Below are 21997 nucleotides of genomic sequence, written 5' to 3'. Positions count from 1 at the left end.
GTTCTTGAAAAATATGACAACTGTATCTGGAATGTATTGTTTCCAGCTCATGTCACAGTATTTCTTTTATTATTATTATCATTATTCCTTGTGGTTTTGGAGGTGTATTGATTTATTTTGGATTTTTTTCGCATAACTCATTGTCTTGGTTCAAGTTAAGCTCTTTCATACAATTTGAATTAGTCAAACAATATAATTAATCTAAACAAATGCGTTGAATCTGAAAGCAGTAATTGCTTTGCTGGAAAAAAACTAGTCTGTATTAACAAAATGTGTCGACATTTACAAAAAGAATCCAATATACAATTGAGTAAATAATTGCAATGTCTCGAACTATACCAAGTAGCAAATTAGAGTGTTTCAGTTGTTGTTTTCCGCTGACGATTTTTAACTCGTACAATAGATAGAAACAATTATGACTGGTTTACTGGTCCCAGCAAAGTTAATTGGATTTCTTATCTCTATTTTGGACATACATTGGATTATGTAGGCTTATCTTGAGTAGTCGTATTGAAAACAAATCAAGGCTTATCTGTAGGAAACAAAATAGCAAAGATGGACACATCATGATGAAATTTTAAACTAACGATACACAAAGATGGACACATCATGATGAAATTTTAGACTAAAGGTACACAAAGATGGACACATCATGATGAAATATTAGACTAACAATACAAAAAGATGGACACATCATGATGAAATTTTAGACTAACGATACACAAAGATGAACTGACACAATTTTTACATAGATAATTTCTCTATTTTTCTATCTTAAGTAATGAGTTTATTTATTTGATATTATGTATGATATATTTGAACTCTTATCTAGCGTCAAAAGTTTCATGATTTGTCCTTTAAAAACTATACGTACTACATAGATGTTAAATCTCCTGCAAATGAAACATTTTTGGCAGAGAAGATATTTAAGCCCAATTAAAAAAATCAGCTAGCTTATGAAGTATATTAATTATTCTCATGAATGTTATATTTTACAGATGATTTATACACCTGTGAAATGTTAAATGTCATCATAGTTTACAAAACAATAACACATAATAGCGATTCTCTACAGTAGAGTAATGGATTGGTGCTTAGTTTATACAGTGATAACCGGATACCTCTAAAAGCTCTTACATTTTTCTGATAGTTACACTATCTTATCACATGTGTATCATTGTATGTACCATTAGTTATTGTCAAGAAATAATTATGTATCAAAGGGCGTCCGATTAGAGGATTACAAAATGACTGCTAAAATACTCCCTAAAATAGATACGCAATCGTATACCAATAAATACGCCCACGAGATCTATTATCATGGAAGTAAAATTGTGATTATTATTTTGGTCGAACTAAGCCTAAATATAATGACACCATCAAATCAGTTAAAATTTGCCATCGAAGTCAGTGATGACAGGCGGGCTTCCAATGATAAAGGTCTGTTGATATCGGGATGGTCAGAAAAAAAGGAAACTAAAAAAGCTGTTATAATTGTACTTTAGTCAAGCGGGACGGGTATGTGTACATTCGGGTACCGCCTACACACGTATCGTATCAATATATAATTGCCGCCGAGTGGGAGAAATACAGTGTTATTTTGTTTATCTTTCCTGATTTCTGTCCGTTAATATTTTGATATGAACAATCATTACACCTACTTAAAATACACTCATTAACACTTTCACCCCTGGAAACACATTTTAATTTTGTAATTCAAAGGCTAGAACAGTTTATTATGATTTTTCAGGGATGAATTAGTTTTACGGCTATCACCGGTTCATGACCTTTTGGTTGTTTACGTTTGTTCGGCGATCCCACACTAAATATTTCCAAAATAAGCACTGTCTGGAGAAATCGCTTTATTGACAAAAGCCATATGCCTACAGTACTAATAAAAGGTTTATGCCAACTTCTAAAGCCAATGTTTATATCTCTAAAATACAACATGTGAATTAGTTACAGAATGTTCTATGGAAACAATTCGTAGCATGTTATACCATTTTGAGTATTTTGAAAGTATATCGTCTGGGTTGTATTCGTTAGTTTGTATAATATGGTTTGCATCTCAATCCCTGTTGAAATCTGTGAACAAACACGTTAGCTCTTCTAAGTTTTGTTTTGTAAATGACGTTAGAACTAGTATTCCGCAAGAGTGAGCTTAAGACGAAAGACGTTCACCATATAATCGAAATTAGAGTGGAACTCGGTTAAATCGAACTCAAAGTAACCGCGACAAAACTTGGAGCCATCCGAGTGTTCGAATTAATTGAGTTATCAAGTACATTACAAAGACCTTTACTAAGTATATACTAGTCCCGTGTCGTAATTTGATGGATATGACACGAAGGATGCGAAAATCGTCGATGCATGTGAGTTGTTAAATTATTGCCATGTAGAAGTTGAACTGATCATAACAACAGTTTACATGTAAGACATATATTACGCACTGCCTCCCCCATCCTAAAAATAAAAGATGAAGTTATTAGACAGTGTGTGACAAGTATTCAAGTATTATTAGTACGATCAATGAGTCAATGTAAATACCTAATGGAGATCGCTAGAGTATTATAAGTTGTATAAGCAATGTGAACACCTATTTCTCTCATACTTCACATGGATATCCCGTGGTTGCTAGGGAAAAGACATCTCTATCTTACACAGGGGGGTGTAAGACAGCTCACGCGCGCTAGACAATAACGTGACGTCATCAATACATGCGGCGCACATTGTAGATGACGACATCAATTTTGACGCATAACGACGTTTCTGCGATAATGGCGCGATGAAAAAGCTGGAAACCAAGTGGAATTTCATCATTTTTCTGCTATGTATGGGAGAAAAAGAATCTTACATGGGTCTGTGAAGTGGACAGGGATATCTCAACCCTCGTGAAAGATTTTGGCCGTCAACCCTCGGCAAGCCTCTTTCACTCGGGTTGAGATATCCCTGTCCACTTCACAGATCCATGTAAGATTCTATTATTCTGCTTTCCTATTGCAGTCTGTTATTTTATATTTCTTTCATCAAAGTGTACTATAGAACGGAATGTGTCAGGCCCTGTATTAACACATTAATTGAATCTTTACCTGTATCAGTTGCCTTATCGGGTTACAGCGCAACAATTTAAAACTCCAGGTGTATTTTGTACCTAGTATAATCGATTTAACTTATTTTGAAATAATTAATTTAGCTAAATTACCATAATCATACACCGTGCCTCGACATAATCTCTTATTTTTAAATTCAATAAGTTTCAAATAGTATCAAATATCTACAGACAGATTTTTTACTTTGAATGGTTATATATGGGTTTTAAATAGGATACACTCTAATTCAAAGTGATCTAAACTTTAGAACCGACTCCTTTGTGAAATTAAAGTTCGATCTGTACTTCACAGAATACAAGGACATGTAAGTAATTGATGACTAATCTTGTACTTGCGGAATTTAAAGTATTCGATTTCCTGATAATGTATCACTTGGAACAGTTTTAATACAGCATATGGAAAATGCGCTGCACTGGATATAATTAAATAGCAATTCAACAAATATATATTAATTAAGATGATCCGCCCTTCTATCTGTAGACGTGATATTAAAAGGTAACTCAGTTCAACACAGTTCAAGTCAGACGAAAGGCGAGACGAAATGTAAAACTTCAGCAATTCGTCTTCTTAAAAATTGTAAAAACATCCTGGTGATTACTCATGGATAAAAACCAGCTCTCGAGGATAAAGACTATGCATTCAAAAATATTTTCTAATAATTATAACTAAATCGTCGAAAAGACTTCGTTCTAGTTTTTTCACTCTTGCCTTATTTCATAAAAATATGATATGATAATGTTTCATTCTTTCATATTTCTGTTTTATTTTTCTAATGTGCTTATGGTTCTTTTATTGTCTACCCTATTTATTTGATTCATATGTGCTAATGCTTATCCTTTCTTACCTTTCTATTTCCATTGCTTGTTTCATGCCCCACCACTATAACGTTTTCTATCTTCTGTCGTTTTCTGTCGTCTTTCTTTTCCGTCATTCCCTCCTTTCTTTACGCCATTACGGTGTTGCTTACATGTAACATCCTATCACTGCAACAAGCTTAGGTCGCGAAACAAAACACGTGGTTAAAACGTAGAAACAAATTAAATTCAACTTGTCAAAAATGATAAATTGTACGTGAAATATAACGTGAAAAATAAAGACTGCACTTGTTCGTGCATGGATGACAAGATCATTATATATGGAAGTTGAATATGTTGAAAATGATAAATTCTAAGTGACTTATACTGTTCTGGCGTGACTTTCGTTCATGCCAATGTAAAAGAAGCCAATATGTGCTGTATTATAGGTCAACTAATGAACCGTGACGATGTGTTCAATATCACTTCTCTGAATGACAAATGAAGCGGACTGGACAACTCACTTACCACGCCCTTTCAGTATACCGTGTACAAAAAAGCACCCTGAGCCGAAATACTTGGGATGAATGATATCCTCTCTACCTTTTTACTCCAAAGCGGAGTTTAAAACCCTTTACATTATGAGAGGTCTATACATTATTTTCCAGCTCTTTTGTACCCTCAAATGATATTATATTATATTCTAGGTCATTTGAAAAGACGTCACGGTACATGTATGTCAGTTGTACTAAAAACTCTGAAAGCAGTGACGTCCGTTTTAAGTATTTCGAAATTATTTCTCTACAATAAAGTAATTGCAAAACAGACAGTAGTTAAACGTTTGGATACGCCAAACTATACACGAAATAATGCATCTATTTATATAATTTTACGTTCGCCGGCTGCCCCTATTACATGAAAATATCTGGCTCTTTAAATTGCTGACTTTTCCAATCTTTTATAAAATTGTCAATAAAGTTTGAATATTAGCCTGTACTCTCATTTTATTCCAAACGTTATCATACGTCGGTTAGAACGACTAGATGTGATAAACGCCTACATGCTTAATAAATACATATTTACGTGAATGAGATGAAGTGGAGAACCTTCATCTAAAGTAAGGAATCCATATTTGTACATGTATGTAATTTCATTTCATGGTCGTGTCTTGTATGCACAGAACAATTTTCTAAGATAACGGATGGCAAATGATGTTACTGTTCTTTTAAATCATCGTAAAATGGTACATTAAATTTAGACGTCATAATTTCTCTTTTGATAAGGAATTTCCTTTCAGCCCCAACCTTTGATGTGAGCGTTCGATTTAGCGAGGAGGGTAACACTCTCTCCCATAATTAACTTGACCTAGAAATAACCGATACATGTAGTTAATAACAACATAAGTTGGTTCCATTGTTTAATCTACAGATAAAGTACAGTGAAATGAATGATGTATTGTTATGATGGCAAATTGAATAAATCTTCAATAGTTCAACAATATTTACAAAATAGAGCTATTTACACGTCTATTAAGCATATGTTTTCTCGCACAGATATGGATATTTAAAGTCATGGAATCTAGCTCTTCTCTGTATTAAAATTGTTGATGTCCAGTATAATTAGCTATATAGACGCATGTAATGATATCGCTGATAATATCGAAAAATTCCTGTCCTTAAATCAACTAAACACAATATGATTTTAAAGTTCCAAATGACGACATAAGATGTAAAATGTCAACAAATATTATCATGATACACATCATTTATTATATTGAAAATGATGAAATTAGTTTAAGACGATCATTTTCACGGGTCAAAATGAGATTTGGACCTAAAACTGCACAAAATACCATCATCACATCGCGAAAATAACCGGCTATTCAATATCGTATTGTTATCGTAAATATTACTGGTGATATTCAATAACACAACACTAGATTTTTTGTTTGTTTGTTTGATTAATTAACGTCCTATTAACAGCTATGGTCATGTAAGGACGGCCTCCCATGTATGCGGTGTGTTGCGTGTATGTTGTGCGAGGTGTGTGTTTTGGGAGACTGCGGTAAATTCATGTTATGTCTTCTTGTATAGTGGAACTATTGCCCTTTTTATAGTGCTATATCACTGAAGCATGCCGCCGAAGACATCAAGCAACACATCCCACCCGATCACATTATACTGACAACGGGCGAACCAGTCGTCCCACTCCCCGTTTGCTGAGCGCTAAGCAGGAGCAGAAACTACAACTTTTATAGACTTTGGTGTGTCTCGGCCAGGGGACAGAACCCAGAGCCTTCCTCACAGGGGCGAACGCTCAACGCAAGGCCAAAAGTGAGGCGGTGCCAAGGAAGGCATTAGGAAAGATAAAGTCAGTTAGGAAGAAAAGAAAAGATAAGATCCTAAATTTAGTCGCCTTTTACGATCATGCAATAGGGGCAGCAGGTACAATTCTAACGCCCTACCTGCAGGGCTCCACAACACTAGAACAAATCTGTCATAGTACATGACAACACAACACTAGAAAATGTTGTCATGTACTATGACAGATTTGTGTCTGGCCCAGCTTAGCACCTAACTGCCGTCGCTCAACAAGGCCAATTCAATTATTTGTATAAAATGAGTTCCCGATCGACATCAGATCTCATTATTCAGACCCATGCTTTGCTATCTGGTGATCGTCTGGATAACAGATTGTGTTAGATTAAGTACAATACAATATTTTATCACAGCTAAATTAACATTATGATGGAAATTCCATTAATTTCAAATATTCTAGTTAGCTGTACATTATTTACATTCCAAACACCATGATAGTAGTTTCAGGAATCAATGAGTGAAATCCATATATGTTCGCATTAGTATCAGTTTTAAATTATCTTTCTAGCAATGTATTCGTTTGGTAATTTCAAAAACATAGGTCACAATGAATTTCTGCTGTTGTATGGGAAGCTGAAGATATGCTGGAACTGAGAGAATATATTGAGAACATGTGTGTCAGAAAGCAAGGAGTTGGGTGTTCGCCCTTCTAGTAATGGGAAAAAGCGAACATATTAGGAGCGACAACATATGGTTCAAAAGGGATTGCAGGGAGTTGATTCCAGAAGTACAATTTTAGATGGAAAGTCTGGAAGACAAAACTTTTATATGCTGAATAGTGAAGATTGTAAGAAACACTAGAGCAGATGAGAGATGTAGATTGAAATATTAAAATTTCATTTGAATGTACTAGAAGAGATCCTAGAGGTGGTAGAAGACGACAAAGTACCCAGTAATTTATTAAAGCCATTTTGTTTATGACATCAGAACATGGTAGGGAGATGACCATGACAGGAAGTTTGTCTTCAAACTAGCTGCGGAAGCAACACTCAGATCTAAATTAAATTAGACTGCAAAGAGGCGAGTCAAGGACGCAATTCATGTACGGGATAGCAGACTACATGGCTCTTCCCTGTGGAAGTGGGATGCAGAAAATTCCCCTTTCAATCTCCTTTGGGAATGCTGTAGATTTTTTAATGTGCGGAAGAGCTAGGAAGTGTAGCCATAGGACGTTTTGCAGAATCTGCAAAGCGAGCGTCCTACTTAATAACTTAGGTTACCTAGAACACTGACACCCCAGAAAAGAACCCGCTTAATGTAAGTGCATTATAATTAGAAAAGTAGTAATATACTGTACTCTCCCAAAAATCACGTACACTGTAATTTATTTATAAGCATTTTTCGTTTAAAACATACTACAAACACCTTATAGGAAGTGTAATGAAATCTATTCTATTTAAGTGATAAATTTGTTGTAAGCATGTTTATTACTGTAAGATGTGATGCTTTGCTACAGGTCTACAAAAAACAGACATAGACAGGCGGATAGAGAGACAGACAACCTGATTACTATAGGGCATCCGAAGAGATGTGGGCCATAGTGATAAAAGCGTCTACAGATGGCTGGATACCACCTGGAGACGTCAACAGAGGCTTCACAATGAAAGAAAAACAGTGAAATTCTTCAAACAACAGACGTTACAGAATGAGGAATAATATTCAATGAGTAATCATCATCAAACGCCTTATTTAGTGGTAGGATCTCCTGTAGCTGGTAAATAGAATCTGCATTATATCAAAATTACTTTAATAAATAAATAATAATTTCGTAAATAACACAAAAAGTCACTTAGATATTTTTTTTAATTTATTCATCAATGATGCAAAACCTCTTACATACACCTCAAACTCTCTATACATCACTACAGTTACTCTCTTCTTAAAGCCACACATTCTACACTCAATTAACTCACTCTATAAATAGGACTTAAATCCCATTTTTGTAACGATGCATATCCTAGAGTATTACTATTTTAATACCTAAAATTTTCTTAAATTTGATGTAGTGATAAGGGACATAGCACCAAGAAGTCTTGATTTTACATAAATAATGTATAATGTAAATAAATCATTCATATTGTAGAAGCATCTTCACAAGATTTCCTTACCAATACCAATGACACAAAGTGGCCCACACACACTGTTAACAGAATCTGTAAAGCACAGTCTTGTTCAGCACTTCATGCTTTCTTTCTCTGTCCTCTAATTATAAAAGGATGCTTTCAGTCTTTCACTAAACATAGCAATTATTAAGTCTTTCTATTTTACGTGCACTAGTAAGACTTCTTTTGAACACATAAGGCCATTTAAATGTGCAAGTCCCCAGTTCAAAGCACAAGGCTTCTTAATAGTGCACAATTTCAGTTTAGCGAGAAAGCTTCAAGTATAGTGACCAATATTCCTGTTTTTGTTCTGAAGGCTGCAGTTAAGCAGTATACACTAGGAGCAGATCTCGTCCATTTATACGATATACACCAGCCATACATATTAGGACAACTCTATTCACTCATTCTGCTATGTCTGCCGACATCCCTCGTGTTGAGGCGTAGCTGTACGTAGTTCCCTCCACACTGGAGGGAAGGCCCCTTGGAGGTGTTTTCCACACTTCTGACAAGGAGCGGAGAATAAGGTCTTGTAACTGTTGAACCATAGCTGCAAAAAAGAAAAAGGATTAAACAATATCATTAAAAAATAACCTAATTATTTATATCTGTGAATACGTTTAAGCTACTTTTTTTTGCAGTCTTGGGCTTCTACATTCATTTGTCTATCTAGTCAATATCAAGTTTTAAACCAAATTTCAGTTTAACATTGATATGAAATTCTACTAAAATCTCAGTTACCCTTTTATATAAATTTCAACTGAATCTTAATTAAAACGTTAACACGTAATGCTCTTGAATCTCACTTAACTTTACTAGTATGAAGTTCCACTGAATCTCAGTTAAAATCATAAGCACCACCATATAACCTCCCACAGAACGAACATTTATTGATAGATTATTTTATACAGAGGAGAGTAAGGGATATCCATTTGCATCAGTGAGAAAAACAAAAACAGTTATATCTTTGACTAACTTACCAGGAAAGAACGGAGACTGAGATCGGGCATCTGAGGATGACAGAAGTGGAGGGTCGCCGCGGTCACCATATCTGTTACCTGTCAATACAGTTACAATATAGAATTAGCTCAATCTCCCCTGAAGGCACATTTATACTCTACTAAATCAAAGACTAAAACCGCCCAATACAAAATTTCAAGGGTGTACATGAGTTAATAGTTATTATCTGAGTATGATATGTGGACTGATAAAAAGTAAACGATCTGCCTTGTCCAAACGACTTTGACAGGAGATATAGGAAGGGAAGTAAAATGCCATAATGATTGTGGGAAGACTTTTAAGAATATAAAAGGACTGCGAATCCACCAAGCAACGGCAAAGTGTATAAAGGTAGAGACTCGGAAGTAGTGCACAGCTGACGAAATAAGACCAAGAAAGAGCAGCATTCATAGCTAATTCATACACGTTCTCGGTATCAATGTTGGAAGGGGGAAAAATCGGGACGGCTGCATTGCTATAAGGAAAAAATAGAGGAACACCTGAAGTTAACACATGGAGACGAGAAAAGGGAGAAACATCTGGGGCCAAGTGAGAGTCCGTAAACCTTCAAGATATTGTAGACCAATAGATGCAAGGGAACCAAAATGGAAGGAGGTTGCAGAATTCATAAAGAAGGCATGGGAGCACCAGGACCAAACGGCATCCCGTACAAAGTGTAATAGAAATGTCCAAAGCTTCTACAAAGGGTTAGCGCAGTTCAGAACAATCACATTGCTTAATGTGGAAGGAAAAATGTTCTTTAATCGTGTTTTGGCCATGCATATGACAACATATATGACTACTTACGAGTATGTGGATACACCAGCGCAGAAAGGTGGAGTACTCCGTTTTTCTGAATGTGTGGAACATACATGTGTTTTAAGTCAATTGATCAGGGAAACGAAGGTGAACCGTGAAGATCTAAAAATAATATGGCTTGACCTGGCGAATGCGTTTGGTACTGTCCCATACAAATTAATAGAGACAGCTCTGGAACAGTACCATAACCCTGAGAAGGTGAAGAAAATCATCCAAAGCTATTTCCAGGGCATTCATCTGCAATTTACTGTCAAGAATTATGTAAGAACATGGCAGAAATTGGAGAAGGGAATAGTTACAGGCTGCACAATTTCTGTTGTGTAACGGTTGTTCATTATAGCTATAAACAAAATCATCAAAGCAGGGGAAAAGAGACCAGAGATCCGATGTCTAGAACCAACATCAGCCAACCACCTTTCAGGGGATTCAAGGATGATCTGACAACCACCGCGACAACGCATGTCCAAGCAATTAAGGTGGGTCCTGACAGCACTGGATTACACAGTATCTTGTGCCAGGATGCAATATAAGCCAGTAAAATCCATATGTCTGATCCTGAAGAAGGGCCAAGTGACGACACAACTTCGCTTTTTTATTCAGGGAGAGGAAATTTCATCTAAAGTGGGCAATCCTATTAAATGTCTTGGGAAAATGGTACGACAACATCTTGAAAGACTTCAACAATAACAGCAAGGTAGAGCAGCAAGTTTGTAAAGGACTGAGAAATATCGACAAGACATTGCTATTATATGAAATCTCCATATCAAAAGCCGAGGTACTTGAGAGGAGAATAAGTAAACATCATCGGAGATGGTTAGGAGTTCCTCAGTGCTTCTCATCCTCAAGACTATACAGTCGGATATCAAAACTACAGCACTCATTAACATCATTGGTGGAGGAGTTCAAGACCAGGAAAGCAAGCCTCATCATGACACTCAAAGACTCCAGGGATGAAAAAGTCAGACAAGCAGGAGTAGATCTAGAGGTGAGAACAGGAAGGAGGTGGTCAGCTAGCAAAGCTCTTCAGAGAGCAGACCTGGCCACAAGGATATTGTTGGGACAGTTTGCATAGGAAGATAGGTGTTGGGAAGAGGTCAGACAACCAGATGGAAAGAAGATCGCAAAAGCAGTGGAAATGCGAAGCCAGGGACATGAACTAGATGGGAAACAGAACGAAAATGTCTTGCGCAGAAATATGGAAATACACACCATGGCAGCTCCAGTTCATCTTGAGAACAGTGTACGATGTACTTCCAACACCTACCAATCTCCACAGATGAGGAATAATGGACGATCCAGCATGCCAGCAGTGTGACAGGACTGGACGCCTAGAGCACATCCTTTCTTCGTGTGAAGTGGCACTGGCTCAAGGGCAATACACATGGATGCATGACCAGGTGTTCAGACAGCTTGCGGGTACCTTGAAAAGAGAGAGAAAGAAGGCAAAGAGAGTGCAGAAAGGACCAACATGGATCCAGTTTCAAAAGTAGGGACAAACCTATGATGTGCAGAAGACTGTGAGATGCGTGTCAACCTAGGAAGGAAATGTTGACCTTCCCGAGGTGGTGGAAACAGCACTAAGGCCTGACATAGTGCTATTATCTCCTGGCAAGAAGAAACTGGTCATGGCGGAGCTGACTGTGCCCTAGGATACAAGGTGTAAATCGGTCCATGAGTGGAAAAAGACAAAGTATGCTGAGTTGGTAGATGAATGTGGAAGAAATGGCTGGCAGGCATGGGTTGGGGAAAGAGGCAGAGAGAACATCCTGCTGGCTGTGGTTACGCAGAGGCGAGAGTAGCTAGAAGCCAAGCATCGGAGAGTAGGGACTGATCACCCCTACTGAACCACCATCCAAAGAGAGTTCCAGGATAAGCGTTGAAACCCTCAAAATGGATGGACCAGGCTGATGATGACGACGGTTAAGCAGCAACACCAACAGCTGTATTCAGGTACTATTGTGTAATCTAACTGATACTAAATCTAAATGAAATCTTTTTGCAATATTCTAATTCTTTCTTTTTTTTTTGCACAACATGCTTTAGAAATATATGAATATGAAATAGTGATAAATAATTAAAAGAAAGTTAGCTGAGATAAATAATGTTTTATACCCTCATATCAGTCCTGGTTATTGATCATTTATGGATGTATGAGTTTCAACTCTTGACTTCAGCAGTAAGAGTGAATCAAATTTCTTTCCAGTATTTGCTGCTGATAGGCATGTCTTTCTGTTTTCACTACGGCTTATGCCTTTTAACAAATTCGATTATTGAGAAACTACTAGAGAGTCTTTTGACATGACTTACCTTATTAAATACCTGGTACCTGGATCGGGACCACAGGTCAACCTAAACACAAAAAAAGCGTACAGACTTGTATGAATAAAACAGAACCAAAATATTACCGGACAACCAACTCGTGTCCACAAGCCCTGGGGACTTAAAGGATAAAATGTAAGGGGTTGCTGTAAAGGTACATAACTTGTGTTTATATTTCTAGAACATGATGGTAGCTGTACATTTTAACCTTTAGTATTTTAACCATGATTACTCTCCAGACAAAGTCAGTATTCAAGGAGTATACGCACAATTTAAAGACTTCAAAACTGATTTTTGCAGCGATACACATAATTTGTTAGATAATCTATCCATTTCACTAGCTAACAGCAGAGACTTGTTTTGAGAAGTCTTCAGCGGCCAAACAAAAACAAAAACAAATTTCATATTAAAGGTAGGTTTCGCCCAATGAAATATAAAGACTACGACGAAATTAAAATTTATCCTGTACATAGATATAATCTTCAGATCATTTTCAATGCATACAGTGAACAATATAGGTGGTCAGTTGCCTAGCTTGACCAGGAAAAACTACTCCTCTAAAAATAGAGCGTATTCAAGCTTTACATAGAACATGACGTATTTTTTCCCAAAACGAGGGCCGCAGCAACGGCAGCGTGCAACAAAAAAGTAGGATGGCAGTGACAGTTTGCCACGGCATGTTCAGTTAAACAGCAACAACAACAAATCGAAGTACGATGGACTGTGTATACATATCATATAATCTAAAACACACTCATGTTACTTACGTGCGCTCGCTAGCCTAGATTAGTACACACCAAACATACATATGTAAGTTTGTCTTGCAGGGCTGTATGCGCGGCTGGCATATGTGTTGAAATTTAACTCTACCAACGTGCAACTCCAGTTAGCACGAGTCCCAACAGAATCCAGTGTGGCAAAGTTCCGCTTTTGAAGCATGCTGGGAGTCTGTTTCTTCTATTACAATACATGCCAATTTCTGAATTTAATTCCTCTATAGAGTAGTCCTAGGGTGCTTACCTGATCACATTATAAATTTTCATCCACTTTGTTTGCCGACTTCAGTATATAATTTTTTCTTTATCTCCACTACACTTTCGTTCAGCGCCATATTTGTTTACTTGTTGATGCGTGTCAATGTCGTGACGAATGCGCTTGCGCGCGCGAAAACGTTGTCGACAAACACAATCCATCGCTGCTTCATTTGCATACTATTTTGTCTGACGGACACCGTAATAAATAATCACAGGATTTCCTTCAAATATGTATTCAAGACACATTTGTTCCAATCTCAAACGCAAAACAGAAATTAAATTGAGATATTTTCAATATGGTTTTTTCATCTTTTCGTTCCGTTTATCGGATTTTTTTACAAAAAATATATTTATTTGATTGGGCAAAAACCTACCTTTAAATATTTTTTGAATTTTCTCTCATACCAATGGCTAGTTTATGCTATTTGGTTTTCCTGAAGTGATGCACTCGATGTTGGCTGAGGATGTATTATAATATAGACCCCTACCCATTGAAATATAACCATGTGACATCACTGCCTTCAACAAAATTACTATTTTCTTAGTAAAATTTAATAATTATTTTCATAGAAACTCAGCTAATTTTATTATAAAGATCACAAACGGATTTGTTTTTAAAATATCACAATAAATTGCTAGTGTAAGAATTGACTTGCAGTCACTGGTTTTTTTTTTTTACAAACTTTAATTAAAATGGTGGGATATTAATATGATGGGATTTCACAATTGTAAAATTGTAATAAAAAAATTTGGGGTATGAGAAAAAAAAAAATGCTCTTTCATAGGTGGATATGTAGTATAGGCATATTCTACCCTCAGAATCGCAAAATGTTGTAAAATGCTCAGCAAGCCTCAGGCTTTACAACATTTTGAGACTCTTGGGTAGAATACTTCTATTTCTTATATCTACAAGTACATGGAAGAGTTTTTATGATATATTAGACCAAATGCTGCAATAAATTTGGTAGAGAATTGTACAAGAAAAGGAAGAGAAATTTTACCTTTCCATTTGGGCTGTAAGAAAATCCTCAGAGTATGCCTTGACAATAACTGATTCTATAAGCAAGCCTCGCAATACAATAAGCGCTCTCAACGTGCGAGATAAGGTTATCTGTGGAAAGTAAAAAATTTATTAATCAATAATTAATTGTTTCTCTTGGCAATCTCATGTATTATTGGAAAGATGTTTTGCAAAGATCTTCACACCTGTGAAAATGTGAGGCACCTTCCATCAATATCTGCAGGCATGGGGATATATTTAAAGTGATCAGTGAAATGGCCTATGTCTGTGGAGATCTGTCACTTTGGAAACAAACACTTCACTGAAAAACAATTTTTAAACACCATACAGGTCTACTGAGTAAGAAAACAAGTATGTATACTGAAATAAACATACAATAATGTGTTTGAGATGTTAGAACTAACCCAAACTGGCAATAACATGCAATCTGTGTGTCAATAACACCGAGTAGTAATCAACTCCATCCTTTAGATTCTATTTAGTCACTCAGAGTTCCAAATTCAAACACTTATAACTTACTATTGGATATGTGGTTACCAAACAAAATGAAATATTGGCTGTTGTTTAAAGAAAAAAAATTGCACTAATATTTTTTTTAATGCTAAACAAAGTGATTTGATAAATAATAAAAGACTTGATTGTATGCTATCTTCAGTGTGAAAAAGCGATGTATGAAGAAAGTTAAAAGTTATATACCATAATTATATTTTACTATCGGATGATTTAAGGTGACTACTTAATATTGTCCTATAATGGTAGATGAACGTATGTTTTTATTTACCTGTAAGACAGCCACATTCCCCATAGGACGAGACAGAGTTATTGTCATATCAGGACCACAGCATCGACTCGTAGCTGACAAATACACTGGTCCACACCCGCGTGAAATACACATCCTCAAAATCACATTACTCAGGTGTATGAGCAGTTGTGGAGTTTTATTTACTGGAAGCCAAAATTCAACAAAAACAATTTATTCAAAATAGCGTTTTTTTTTTTAAATTTACACTTGATATGAAACTTTAAATCTATTTTTTTTTTTGTAAATATTTATGACATACAGATTCTGGCCGTCCAACGATTTGGGTACGAAGTAGGTTATAGATGGGACGGCAGATAGGGTATTATATTGTCACAGTCGAGTTAAATGGATTGCTCAATACTGTTTAAAAACATGGTAAATATTGTGCCGTGTATTTTGAGTTCTGTTTCGTTTTTTTTTTAAGTTATGTCTTCAGTAGTTTGAGAATACTATGAACCTAATTGTGGGTTATCCTAAATATATGAATCCCAACCAGTTTAGTGATTTTTTCCCAACATCCTTGTGAAAATGCAACGAAAGCTTTCTACACAATGACATAGTTTACTGTTAATAAGTAAGGTTAGGCTGAGCACATATTATTTTTCCCCAACTACAAACAGTAGTAGTCTAGGGATATTACTATGCGACCTCCTCCTCATTTCATGGTTCATAAGAGGAACGTCAAAATGTGCAAACTATCGAAACACAAAAGATCTCCAGGCAGTAAGATTAATTTAAACAACGGGATCCCAACCAGGAGGGGAAATCGTTGATGCGCGACCCACCAAAGGAATGAGCCTATGTCTGACTAATGGATGAGGGGATCTTTATTTCCCTACTTTTCAAACTTTTTCCAATACATACAAAAACATATGAAAAGTTAAGGACAGATCGCTTCATTTGCTTTCCCCCCCATTGAAAAACCAGCGGTGAGGATTCCAAGAGTGGCCACCGGTTGGCCATCTTGTTGACCGAAAGGTGCTATGCACATACTAAATCCCAAGGGGAAACCTACGCATGGAATATGAGAGATATCCCATCAGTAATTTCTGACAAATAGCGATAACTATCAAAATTCAAGATGGCCGCCGATCGGAGCGATCTGTCTATTAAAAATGCAATATGCACAACTAGGTTTCTAGGGGAATCTACATAGGCAATTTGAGGAAAGATCCTTTCAGTAACTTTCTGAGAAATAGTGGTAACAATCTTTAACTAGCAAATCAAATATGGCCGCCAGTCGGCCATCTTGTCAATAGATGGGTCTCAAAATGCAATATGCCCAAATAGGGTCCTAGGGGAATCTACCTATGAAATTTGAGAAAGATCCCTTCAGTACTTTCTGAGAAATAGCAGTAACAAAACTTTAACTATCAAAATCCAAGATGGCTGACGGTCGGCCATCTTGTTGACCGATCCGTCCCAAAATCCCGTATGCACAGCTAGGGTCCTAGGGGAACCTACATATTAAATTTGAGAAAGATCCATTCAACATTTTCTGAGAAATAGCGGTAACAAATTTTTAACTATCAAAATCCAAGATGGCTGACGGTCGGCCACCTTGTTGACTGATCGGTCCCAAAACTCAAGATGCACAACTAGGGTCCAAGGGAACCTATATATGAAATTTCAGAAAAATCCCTTCTGCACTTTCTGAGAAAATAGCGGTAACAAACTTTAACTATCAAAATCCAAAATGGCCACCTGGTGGCCATTTTGTTCACCGATTGGTCCCAAAATTCAATATGCACAACAAGGGGCCTAGGGGAAACTACATATGAAATTTCAGAAAGATCCCTTCAGCAATTTCTGAGAAAATAGAATAGAATTGTTAACGGACGGACGGATGGAAGGACGGACGGAAGGACGGACCACGGACGAAAGGCGATTTGAATAGCCCACAATCTGATGATGGTGGGCTAAAAATGTACCTAAATACTATATTTAGAGAAGACTCACTGTGGAGGAATTGCATGAGCATGAGGTGTCTTTCTCTGTCGCTTGATCGCCAAGGGTTGTCCCCCCTGGTGTGTCCTCTTCAACTGGTTTGGGCTCAAGATCGCACTGGCATAATCTGCTAGCTTATGAACCTGTATTTCAGTGAAAAAAACCATGAAGGATATATGATTGATAAAGAATTGGAATTGTCATTAACTGTTTTAAACACTTGTCAGTAAAGAGGTATAAAATAGATTACATTTAAATAATACAATCTGATATTTGATCAAGACTACATTCTGTTCTTAAAAAATATAATTCATTTACTGTGTCATTCTACATTAACAAAAATTCAGTGTTCTAATTCAGTTTGATACTTCATGAACATTCGAAATACTGTAAACATGGGAAATTCAGGCTAGGGGGAATTAACGATAACTACGCAAAGGTCGCTTGATCGGAAAATTTCCTCCACACATAATATATTTTGTACATACATGTATATGAACATTATAATTAAAAGTCTGAAAGTGTGTCTTTTGCAAAAATAACAATACTGTGAAAGTGTTATAAATTCAAATCCTGAAATTAAGCACTCACGAAAATATCCACGTTTACAGTATCTGAGTTTGAAATTGTTGCTTGACTTTGATTGTACATGTATCTATAATAGAATAATAAGCAAATTGTGGCATTCAGATTTTAAATCAATCAACAATTTGACAACCACTCCATATACAATTTCCATTCTTTCTTCATAACTGACCAAATATTTAAAACTTGTATATAACTTTGCCATAGTTTAAACTCTGGTGACGTTAAGTTAAAATATACATTTACCTTATTTGTCCACTTGTGGGCATGGGTGATCTGAGAGTAGATTGGAGTTTTGTCATAAACTGGGTCAATACCAGGCAGGGCACTGTTGGGAGCCGTGATGTTCACACTGTTCAGGTTGGGGACAAGTTTTTTTCTAAGTCACTAAAAAATGGAAAGAAACATGATTACTTTTTTTTCAGTTTTATATTTCCTGGTTATTTATATTCTGTTGGCCACACTAAAAATTAAAGACTCAATCCACTATTATATACAGACATTAAAAAGAACAGTCTGGCAAGGATGGGCTAAAGTCGGTAAAAATGCTGTGAATGTATCCAATATAATTTCTTATGAAATAGAAAAATAAAATCTCTCGCCAAAATCTATCTGCGTACGAAGAAATTAATTTAAAGTATAGGAATCCTAAAACGTCCTCCCGGCTGACTATGTCCGTGGTTACATTTACAAGCAGCCTCACTTTCAATGCTTTCAACTTTCCTTTACTTTAATGGTCAGATCTGGGAAACGTAAGCAGAACTTGTCCGTCGTATTAATATGTGAGAACTTTTGGAAGGCCAATGAACGCATTTAGACTGATTTTCTTTCCCCGACTATTCACTCTAATATTACACTAAATCTTATAATACATGAAAATAAAATCAGACTTATTTGTGAATAAGACTGCAGAAACAACTATTACTATGGGGAAGACCCCCTTAAATTGCAATTGTACTGCCTGCCCTGAAAGACAATGAAACCCCTGGACTATATAGGTAGTCGATGGTAGATTGTACTGTTACCATGCCGTTTGAGTATCTTACAAAAGTTAACCCTAGCCTCAGTAGCCTCTATCACATTGACATTTATGAATGATCTGGCCACCTTCATATGGTATATGTATGTTTTAAAAAATGCTACACCAGTGACAAATGGTATTTTTTTTCTTTATCAAAAACATGAACAGACAGAATTAGATATTTGTCTTCACTTAGTCACTTAAACACCACTACTGAAAATTTGAGCTTCTTTTTTAATAAAAAGTTATAGTATAAAAATATTAAATAATTAATCTGTAATCATCTCCCCCCCCCCCCCCCCCAAAAAAAAAAAAAAAAAAATCCAAGGTATTATGCCCTATATGGATTGAAGTACTGAGCAGGCATACATACTCCAAATACAAAAACCAGATTTAAAAAAAAATTATTTTTTCTGTTAATTAGACATACATTGTACATGAGTAAATATCCTAAAATGACGAGCATCGTTAATGCTCTATCTGCGATGGAGTATCATTAAATAGAATATTGATGCACTTACTATGTTGAACAGCACATTGAATTTTTAGCATTTTATTTTTTATGGGCCAAGAATGTATAGTAACTCACTGTAAGTCTATCAGATTCGATTATTTTTACCAAAAGAACACTCTTAAGGATAAGGGGAGACAACTCGAAGAAAAAATATCAATGAATATCAATCCCGAAATTATATGAAAGCTGAAACTAAATTTTGACGTTTTTAAGAATATTATTCCATTTACATACTTATATCCGATCGATGAGCAAAGTGCGTGGCCCATAAATCAAAGTCAAATTAGCATTTATCGCTCTATCATGTCAATATTTCATTGTCATAACATGTTCTTTACGACCAAAACATACCTGTAATTATCATTTACTGTCAATAATGCCTTTTGAAGATCGTTTAAAGATGCTTTTTGCGTTTCCTTGAGTGATGTGATAACTCGTCTGACAAATCAGAAAACACTCGTGTGACGCTTGGTTCGCAATTTTCTGTGTCAAACATATTGCTTGAGTGAGTCTGTCCCACCTCTGTGTCCGCCATTTTCAATAATTCTGGAACTTCTTTAATTCAATTAAAAGAGATGTTCCGAAAATCCATTGAATTCGATGATAAATCCGAGACAGCGTTCGAAAGATCACGCGATGCGTCAGTGCTTGCACAATGTAAACACAAGGTTAAGATGAACAAGGATTGATTGTTTTTGATCAATTGATATGGCGATAATACCGAAGATATGATGACCATCTGATTAAGGTAAATCCTATGTGTAAGATAAATTATGCACGGTATGGAAAGAGCGAAGCTTTAGTTGTTTATTTTATTATTTTCTATCGAAGTCAGTAACCACAAAACTTCACTAGTCACTTTGAGCTAATCGACGTAAATATCTGACGAGCCTAATATGTTTGGAACATTACAATAATAATCGAAAGATATTGTTTGAATTTTTCGTAACATTTGAAAAGTCCTGAATGGATTTTAATTCAGAGCTCTTTTTTAGCTATAAATTTGATGAAAAAAAAATGAAAGTAGTAGATGGGTTATATCCTAGAAATGAAACTGAAAGTAGACTGAGAATGATTAGTCACTGTCTCTTTACACTACTGAACACTACGAGAGACGCCGATATACCAGACATTAAACCCATTTTTCTCAACACAAATACATGTCTTATCGAGTCAAATGGAAATCCAATATAAAGCATCATAAATTCCACGAAAAGTCTCTAATCCTTGCTTTCAGTCTTCGCCCAAATTAACGTCCACTGTCATTGCACAAACACAAAAGCGCTCATGGACATACTCATCCTAAAGCCCTGAGTGACTTATCCATCTAATCGAAAATATTGCAGCAAAGATATCACAGCTTCCTAAAATACGTACAACCTAAAAATCATCTCACCAAACATAAAACAATAGCATACAAGCACTCACTAGACTCAAACAGGAAAAACTGCTCTTCCGTATGGGACCCCTACCACACACACCAGATCACACAAATAGAAAAATACAACACAGAGCAGCACATACAAAACAGATATCACAATACAATTTCATTAACAGACGTGATACACCAACTAAAACTACCATCACTACACACATGTAGAATACAATCAAAATCACACACAAATTAACTATTCGCAGTCAACACACAAATACTCGCCAAAACAGACAGTGCGAAATGAGACAGGCACACCCACACACATTTAGATTTAGACATACCTCCCTGCTACCAAAAACACAAATATTCCTTCTTCCGACATACAATGTGGAATCTCTTACATTAAACATGTATTTATAAACCAAGGTGAAGAAATGAGTTCTTGTATAGCATAGATACATGTACAGAGGGGGGGGGCTAGTACCATTGGGATGTAATATACTAGATGCTAATCACAGGTGCTTGCAGATCATATAGGCCTGTATAAAAGTTGCTGTAAAAAGTATAACAAATATTAGGACCACTGGTTTAAAGAACCAAGGGCTGGCAACTCTGCCATGTGGAATACACACCCACCCTACTTCAATCACCCTAAAAACCATATTCTTCCAAAGGACATTTTACAAACTATACAGGCCTGTTTTCAGGAAATGTTTATCTTTCACCTCCTGTATGACACTGGTTTACTGACACATTCATCCACACATTGTGACATAGTAATCCGAGAAAACATTGTCAAATTCAGTCGATTAACACAATTTCTACTGCAAATTTGGTGTACAATACAATACTTGCATGTTTCACTTTTTAATTATAGTATCTGTGTTGAGTTTTTAGAGATCAATGCAAGAAAAGAAAATTTGATCACTGTCTTAAATTTAGAGAGGGAGGAGTTCTATAGTGGCAATGATAATGTTCAGGTGAAGTTTTTTCCGTCAGTTGGTAGCACCAATCTGATTAAAATACATATCCTTATTATCACTATGTTTGATAAGAGGATCTGACAACATCCCATTAGGGGTCACATTCTGGTGACCTTTGGAAGGCCAATCAAATTGCTGCTGCTAGAATCTTGAAAATGGCTTCTACAACTGATGTAGCAAGGTGTAGAAAATGC

The 21997-nt window shown here is 36.1% G+C and overlaps 1 pseudogene; it reads right to left on the bottom strand.

Moving 5' to 3' along the window:
• Positions 1 to 8071: 8071 nt before the first annotated feature.
• On the bottom strand, positions 8072 to 19980 carry LOC138333101 (mediator of RNA polymerase II transcription subunit 27-A-like; annotated as a pseudogene).
• Between the last annotated feature and the right edge of the window lie 2017 nt (positions 19981 to 21997).

This window comes from Argopecten irradians, chromosome 10, assembly GCF_041381155.1.
Source record: "Argopecten irradians isolate NY chromosome 10, Ai_NY, whole genome shotgun sequence".
Classification (NCBI taxonomy): Eukaryota; Metazoa; Mollusca; class Bivalvia; order Pectinida; family Pectinidae; genus Argopecten; species Argopecten irradians.
The sequence above is the reverse complement of the archived record's forward strand: the minus strand, read 5'-3'. Positions and strand labels throughout refer to the sequence as shown.